This window comes from Cryptomeria japonica, unplaced genomic scaffold, assembly GCF_030272615.1.
Source record: "Cryptomeria japonica unplaced genomic scaffold, Sugi_1.0 HiC_scaffold_307, whole genome shotgun sequence".
NCBI classification, from domain to species: Eukaryota; Viridiplantae; Streptophyta; class Pinopsida; order Cupressales; family Cupressaceae; genus Cryptomeria; species Cryptomeria japonica.
In genome coordinates this window covers 10,084-17,500 of record NW_026729129.1, presented here as the reverse complement: position 1 = coordinate 17,500, position 7,417 = coordinate 10,084, and the positions used below count along the sequence as shown (strand labels likewise).

Below are 7,417 nucleotides of genomic sequence, written 5' to 3'. Positions count from 1 at the left end.
TTGGTGCGCACACCTTGGCTGGGCTGCGCACCCGGGCGCGCACACCTTGGCACCCGCGTTTCCTTCATTTTAAATTTTTTTTTTTTACAATCTCTCAAGTGGGAAATTCTATAATCTCAACTTTTTTTGCCTTTTCAGGAAACTTTTGAATGGAGCGCATCATTGGTGCGCTCCGAAGTGTGCTCCAAGGTGCGCACCTCTGGTGTGCTCCAAAGCTCTCTCTAGCTGCGTGCACCTGCCCCGGCCGCGCACCCGGCCCCGCCCAGCTTCGCTCACCTGTCCCGGGCGTCTGGTGCGGAACCTTAGAGTAAGAAACATCACCGTGCACCTTGGCCAACGTGCGCGACTCGACCGAGCGCGCACTGGCCGAGGTGCACACCGATTTCACCTGGGTGCGCGCGCAGCACCTCGGGCGCACCGGGGTGCGCGCACAACGCCCGGGTTGCACCGTGGCCTGTGTGCTCGGGGCGCCTCGGGTGCGCGCTCGGTGTCGCCCCCGCGCGCGCGGTAGTGCGGGCAGCGCACCCCGGCCCGGCCCGGCCCCGACGAGAACGCAAACGGGCAAAAGGTTTATTCAAATAGCATTGCGACGCCCGGCGAAAAACTAAAAAAGGGTGCAACACCGGGACTTCCCGGGAGGTCACCCATCCCAGTACTACTCCGGCCCAAGCGCGCTTAACTGCGGAGTTCTGATGGGATCCGGTGCACTAACGCTGGTATGATCGCACCCGTTATGAGCTTGTCGCAGTGTGTACTTAGCAAACCGCGACCCACGTGCGAATCCACCCCGGCCACCCACCCCCGTCGAGGTGCACACCCTCCCTCGCGAAGTGCGCCCCGTTCGCCAAGTGTGAGCCCTGCCCGGGTGCGCGCACCTTGCTAGGGCGTCGGGTGTGCACCCGGCCCGGCCTACGTGCGTGCACCTGGACGGGGCGTCGTGTGCGTGCAGTGTCCCGTCTGCAACGCGGTGCCCACACACCACCTCGGGCGCAACGACCTGCGCTCACATGTGGGCCGAGTGCACCTTGGTGCATGTTCGGGGCGCCTCGGGTGCACGCTCGATCTTGCCCCGGTGCACCAAGGCGCTCGGTTTGCCCCGGGTGCGCACTTGGTGCAAGGTGGGCACCCAAAATAGGGATCAAGCACCAAAACACAAGTTTCGGGATGCAAAATGGGACCCAAGGACCACAAATGCGTTCCAAGACCCATGATGGGTCCACGAGAACAAAAATGTGTTCCGAGACTTAATAAACAAATATTGGGTTTTAGGAGAAGAAACATGCTCTGATGCCCAAAACGAGAATCGACCCCGAAAAGGCCACAGGCCAAAAGTGGGATGCGAGACAAAAAAAAATGGGACCCGAGGACCAAAATTGGGTTCCCAGGTCGAAGACAGGGCAACCGGACAAGAAACGACCTCTAAGGCTCGAAATGAGTCCCGACGACTAAAACTTGACAAGAAGCACCCATCAGGCACCCAACTCGACACCCATGGGATGCCGACCCACCCGGGCTTCCACCTAGCACACCTTGGCACCCACCCACCCTCGCACCCAACCTCGCACCCAACTTAGCACCTTTGAACCCACATTGGCACTCACCCTGACCCTGGCACCTTGGAACCCACATTGGCACTCACCTTGACCCTGGCACCCACCTTTGCACTCACCTTGGGACCCACCCTGGCTCCCACCTCGGCACCCACCCAGACACCCACCTTGGTTCCTTGGCACCCACCTTGGATCCTTGGCACCCACCCCGACACCCACCTTGGCACGCAACTTGGCTACTTGCCACCCACCTTGGCTCCTTGACGCCCACCCCGACAACCACCCCGTGACCTACCCTGGCTAGGGTTGGTGCACACCCACCCTGGTGCCCACCTTGGCACCCACCCCATGACCCACCTTGGCACGCACCTTAGTACCCACCCCGTTACCCACCCTAGGACCCACCCCGTGACCCACCTTGGCCAGGGTGGGTGCCTTGGTGCGCACAACTTGCCTGGGCTGCACACCAGGGCGGGCTCAAGATGGCACCCGCGTTCCGTTTTTTTCACTATCTTTCAAAACGGAAATTTTAAAATCTCGTTTTTTTTTTTTTTTTGCCTTTTCTGGAAATTAGTGAAGGCAGCGCATCAAAGGTGCGCAATGCTGGTGCGAACCCGGGAGCGCTCCGATGTGTGCTCCAAGGTGCGGCGTGCACGAAGTCCGAGCCCGGCTTGCCCCGGGTGCGCACCTCGCGTGCACCTTCGCCGGGGTGAGCACCTTGGCTGGGTTGCGCGCCCTGGTGCGCACCAAGGAGCGCTCTGAAGTGTGCTCCAAGGTGCGGCGTGCACGAAGTCGGAGCTCGGTTTGCCCCGGGTGTGCACCTCGGGTGCGCACCTCGCGTGCACCTTCGCTGCGGTGGGCACCTTGGCTGGGTTGCGCGCCTTGGTGGGCACCATGCAGTGCACGAAGTCGGAGCCCGGTTTGCCCCGGGCGCGCACCTCCGCCAGGGTGGGCACCTTGGTGCGCACAACTTGCCTGGGCTGCGCACCAGGAAGGGCTCAAGATGGCACCCGCGTTCCGTTTTTTTCACTATCTTTCAGAACGGAAATTTTAAAATATCGTTTTTTTTTGCCTTTTCTGGAAATTAGTGAAGGCAGCGCATCAAAGGTGCGCAACGCTGGTGCGAACCTGGGAGCGCTCCGATGTGTGCTCCAAGGTGCGGCGTGCACGAAGTCGGAGCCCGGTTTGCCCCGGGTGCGCCCTGGTGGGCACCATGGTGCGCACCAAGGAGCGCTCCGAAGTGTGCTCCAAGGTGCGGCCTGCACGAAGTCGGAGCCCGGTTTGCCCCGGGCGTGCACCGCGGGTGGGCACCTTGGTGCGCATGCCTTGCCTGGGCTGCGCACCAGGGCGGGCTCAAGATGGCACCCGCGTTCCGTTTTTTTCACTATCTTTCAAAACGGAAATTTTAAAATCTCATTTTTTTTTGCCTTTTCTGGAAATTAGTGAAGGCAGCGCATCAAAGGTGCGCACCTCGCTGCCCACCACGGTGCGCAACGCCGGTGGGCACCCGGGAGTGCTTCGAAGTGTGCTCCAAGGTGCTGCGTGCACGTTGTCGGAGCCCGGTTTGCCCCGGGTGCGCACCTCGCGTGCACCTTCGTCGGGGTGGGCACCTTGGCTGGGTTTGCCCCGGCTGCGCTCCGAAGCGGGGTTATTGGAGCGCCGCCTCTTTTTTTGTCGGAGCGTTTGGTGGGGTTTCTCGCATTGGCTCTTCCCAGGCCCGGTTGCCACCCTGGCGCGCACGAAGTCGGAAGTAGGGTTAATTGCCCGGGTGCGCACCTTTGCCAGGGTGGGCACCTTACCTGGGCTGTGCACCAGGGCGGGCTCAAGATGGCACCCGCGTTCCGTTTTTTTCACTATCTTTCAAAACGGAAATTTTAAAATCTCCTCTTTTTTTTGCCTTTTCTGGAAATTAGTGAAGGCAGCGCATCAAAGGTGCGCACCTCGCTGCCCACCTTGGTGTGCTCTGAGGTGCGCACCCGGGAGCGCTACGAAGTGTGCTCCAAGGTGCGGCGTGCACGTTGTCGGAGCCCGGTTTGCCCCGGGTGCGCACCTCGCCTGCACCTTGGCCGGGGTGGGCACCCTGGCTGGGTTTGCCCAGGGTGCGCTCCGAAGCGGGGTTACTGGAGCGCCCCCTCTTTTTTTGTCAGAGCGTTTGGTGGGGTTTCTCGCATTGGCTCTTCCCAGGCCCGGTTGTTGGGTGCGCTCCCACCCTGGCGCGCGCGAAGTTGGAAGTTGGGTTAATTGCCCGGGCGCGCACCTTCGCCAGGGTGGGCACCTTGGTGCGCACACCTTGGCTGGGCTGCGCACCAGGGCGGGCTCAAGATGGCACCAGCATTCCCTTTTTCTCACTATCTTTCAAAACGGAAATTTTAAAATCTCGTTTTTTTTTGCCTTTTATGGAAATTAGTGAAGGCATCGCATCAAAGGTGCGCACCTCGCTGCCCACCTTGGTGTGCTCCGAGGTGCCCACCACGGTGCGCTCCGAGGTGCCCACCACGGTGCGCAACGCCGGTGCGAACCCGGGAGCGCCCCGATGTGTGCTCCAAGGTGCGGCGTGCACGAAGCCGGACCCCGGTTTGCCCCGGGTGCGCACCTCGCGTGCACCTTGGTGCGCACACCTTGGCTGGGTTGCGCGGCCTGGTGGGCACCATGGTGCGCACCAAGGAGCGCTCCAAAGTGTGCTCCAAGGTGCGGCGTGCACGAAGTCCTAGCCCGGTTTGCCCCGGGTGCGCACCTTCGCCGCGGTGGGCACCATGGCGTGCACGAAGTCGGAGCCCGGTTTGCCCCGGGTGCGCACCTCGCGTGCACCTTCGCCGGGGTGGGCACCTCGGCTGGGTTGCGCGCCCTGGTGCGCACCAAGGAGCGCTCCGAAGTGTGCTCCAAGGTGCGGCGTGCACGAAGTCGGAGCCCGGTTTGCCCCGGGTGCGCACCTTCGCCGCGGTGGGCACCCTGGTGCGCACCATGGCGTGCACGAAGTCGGAGCCCGGTTTGCCCCGGGTGCGCACCTCGCGTGCACCTTCGGCGGGGTTGCGCGCCCTGGTGCGCACCAAGGAGCGCTCCGAAGTGTGCTCCAAGGTGCGGCGTGCACGAAGTCGGAGCCCGGTTTGCCCCGGGTGCGCACCTCGCGTGCACCTTCGGCGGGGTTGCGCGCCCTGGTGGGCACCATGGTGCGCACCAAGGAGCGCTCCGAAGTGTGCTCCAAGGTGCGGCGTGCACGAAGTCGGAGCCCGGTTTGCCCCGGGTGCGCACCTCGCGTGCACCTTCGCCGCGGTGGGCACCATGGCGTGCACGAAGTCGGAGCCCGGTTTGCCCCGGGTGCGCACCTCGCGTGCACCTTCGCCGGGGTGGGCACCTCGGCTGGGTTGCGCGCCCTGGTGCGCACCAAGGAGCGCTCCGAAGTGTGCTCCAAGGTGCGGCGTGCACGAAGTCGGAGCCCGGTTTGCCCCGGGTGCGCACCTCGCGTGCACCTTCGCCGCGGTGGGCACCATGGCGTGCACGAAGTCGGAGCCCGGTTTGCCCCGGGTGCGCACCCCGCGTGCACCTTCGCCGGGGTGGGCACCTCGGCTGGGTTGCGCGCCCTGGTGCGCACCAAGGAGCGCTCCGAAGTGTGCTCCAAGGTGCGGCGTGCACGAAGTCGGAGCCCGGTTTGCCCCGGGTGCGCACCTCGCGTGCACCTTCGCCGCGGTGGGCACCTTGGCTGGGTTGGGCACCATTGAGCGCTCCGAAGTGTGCTCCAAGGTGCGCACCATGGCCCTCCAAGGTGCGCAGCATGGCGTGCACGAAGTCGGAGCCCGGTTTGCCCCGGGTGCGCACCTCGCGTGCACCTTCGCCAGGGTGGGCACCTCGGTGCGCACACCTTCTCAATGTTTTCTTGCCTTTTCTGGAAATTGGTGAAGGCAGCGCATCAAAGGTGCGCACCTCGGTGTGCTCCGAGGTGCGAACCCGAGAGCGCTCCGAGGTGCCCACGAAGTCGAAAGTCGGGTTAATTGCATTGTTTTCCCCGGGTGCGCTCCGAGGTGCGCAACATCGGTGCGCACCAAGGAGGGCTCCGAAGTGTGCTCCAAGGTGCGCACGATTCGGAGCTCGGTTTGCCCGGGGTGCGCACACCTTGGCTGGGTTGCGCACCCTTTGTGCGCTCCAAGGTGCGCACGAAGTCGGAGCTCGGTTTGCCCCGGGTGCGCACCTTCGCCAGGGTGCGCACCTTGATGCGCACGCCTTGGCTGGGCTGCGCACCTTGGTGGGCGCCATGGTGCGCACCTTTCGTGCGCTCCAAGGTGCGCACGAAGTCGGAGCTCGGTTTGCCCCGGGTGCGCACCTTGGTGGGCGCCATGGTGCACTCCGAGGTGCCCAAGATTGGTGCGCACCAAGGAGCGCTCCGAAGTGCGCTCCAAGGTGCGCAGGTGCGCGCGAAGTCGAAAGTTGGGTTAATTGTCCGGTTTGCCTCGGGTGCGCACCTTGCGTGCACCTTCGCCAGGGTGGGCGCCTTGGTGCGCACACCTTGGCTGGGCTGCGCACCCGGGCGCGCACACCTTGGCACCCGCGTTTCCTTCATTTTAAATTTTTTTTTTTTACAATCTCTCAAGTGGGAAATTCTATAATCTCAACTTTTTTTGCCTTTTCAGGAAACTTTTGAATGGAGCGCATCATTGGTGCGCTCCGAAGTGTGCTCCAAGGTGCGCACCTCTGGTGTGCTCCAAAGCTCTCTCCAGCTGCGTGCACCTGCCCCGGCCGCCGCACGCCGGCCCCCGCCCAGCTTCGCTCACCTGTCCCGGGCGTCTGGTGCGGAACCTTAGAGTAAGAAACATCAACCGTGCACCTTGGCCAACGTGCGCGACTCGACCGAGCGCGCACTGGCCGAGGTGCACAACCGATTTCACCTGGGTGCGCGCGCAGCACCTCGGGCGCACCGGGGTGCGCGCACAAACGCCCGGGTTGCACCGTGGCCTGTGTGCTCGGGGCGCCTCGGGTGCGCGCTCCTGGTGTCGCCCCCGCGCGCGCGGTAGTGCGGGCAGCGCACCCCGGCCCGGCCCGGCCCCCGACGAGAACGCAAACGGGCAAAAGGTTTATTCAAATAGCATTGCGACGCCCGGCGAAAAACTAAGAAAGGGTGCAACCACCGGGACTTCCCGGGAGGTCACCCATCCCAGTACTACTCCGGCCCAAGCGCGCTTAACTGCGGAGTTCTGATGGGATCCGGTGCACTAACGCTGGTATGATCGCACCCGTTATGAGCTTGTCGCAGTGTGTACTTAGCAAACCGCGACCCACGTGCGAATCCACCCCGGCCACCCACCCCCCGTCGAGGTGCACACCCTCCCTCGCGAAGTGCGCCCCGTTCGCCAAGTGTGAGCCCTGCCCGGGTGCGCGCACCTTGCTAGGGCGCTCGGGTGTGCACCCGGCCCGGCCTACGTGCGTGCACCTGGACGGGGCGTCGTGTGCGTGCAGTGTCCCGTCTGCAACGCGGTGCCCACACACACCACCTCGGGCGCAACGACCTGCGCTCCACATGTGGGCCGAGTGCACCTTGGTGCATGTTCGGGGCGCCTCGGGTGCACGCTCGATCTTGCCCCGGTGCACCAAGGCGCTCGGTTTGCCCCGGGTGCGCACTTGGTGCAAGGTGGGCACCCAAAATAGGGATCAAGGCACCAAAACACAAGTTTCGGGATGCAAAATGGGACCCAAGGACCACAAATGCGTTCCAAGACCCATGATGGGTCCACGAGAACAAAAATGTGTTCCGAGAACTTAATAAACAAATATTGGGTTTTAGGAGAAGAAACATGCTCTGATGCCCAAAACGAGAATCGACCCCCGAAAAGGCCACAGGCCAAAAGTGGGATGCGAGACAAAAAAAAATGGGACCCGAG

General features: G+C 63.2%; 2 non-coding genes across 2 annotated transcripts; both read right to left on the bottom strand.

The window, feature by feature from the left end:
* Positions 1-611: 611 nt before the first annotated feature.
* On the bottom strand, positions 612-730 carry LOC131870222 (5S ribosomal RNA). The gene has a single exon (XR_009368547.1). It is a non-coding gene; the product is annotated as a 5S ribosomal RNA (ribosomal RNA).
* Positions 731-6,654: 5,924 nt separating this feature from the next.
* On the bottom strand, positions 6,655-6,774 carry LOC131870215 (5S ribosomal RNA). Its single transcript, XR_009368541.1, has one exon. It is a non-coding gene; the product is annotated as a 5S ribosomal RNA (ribosomal RNA).
* Positions 6,775-7,417: the final 643 nt, after the last annotated feature.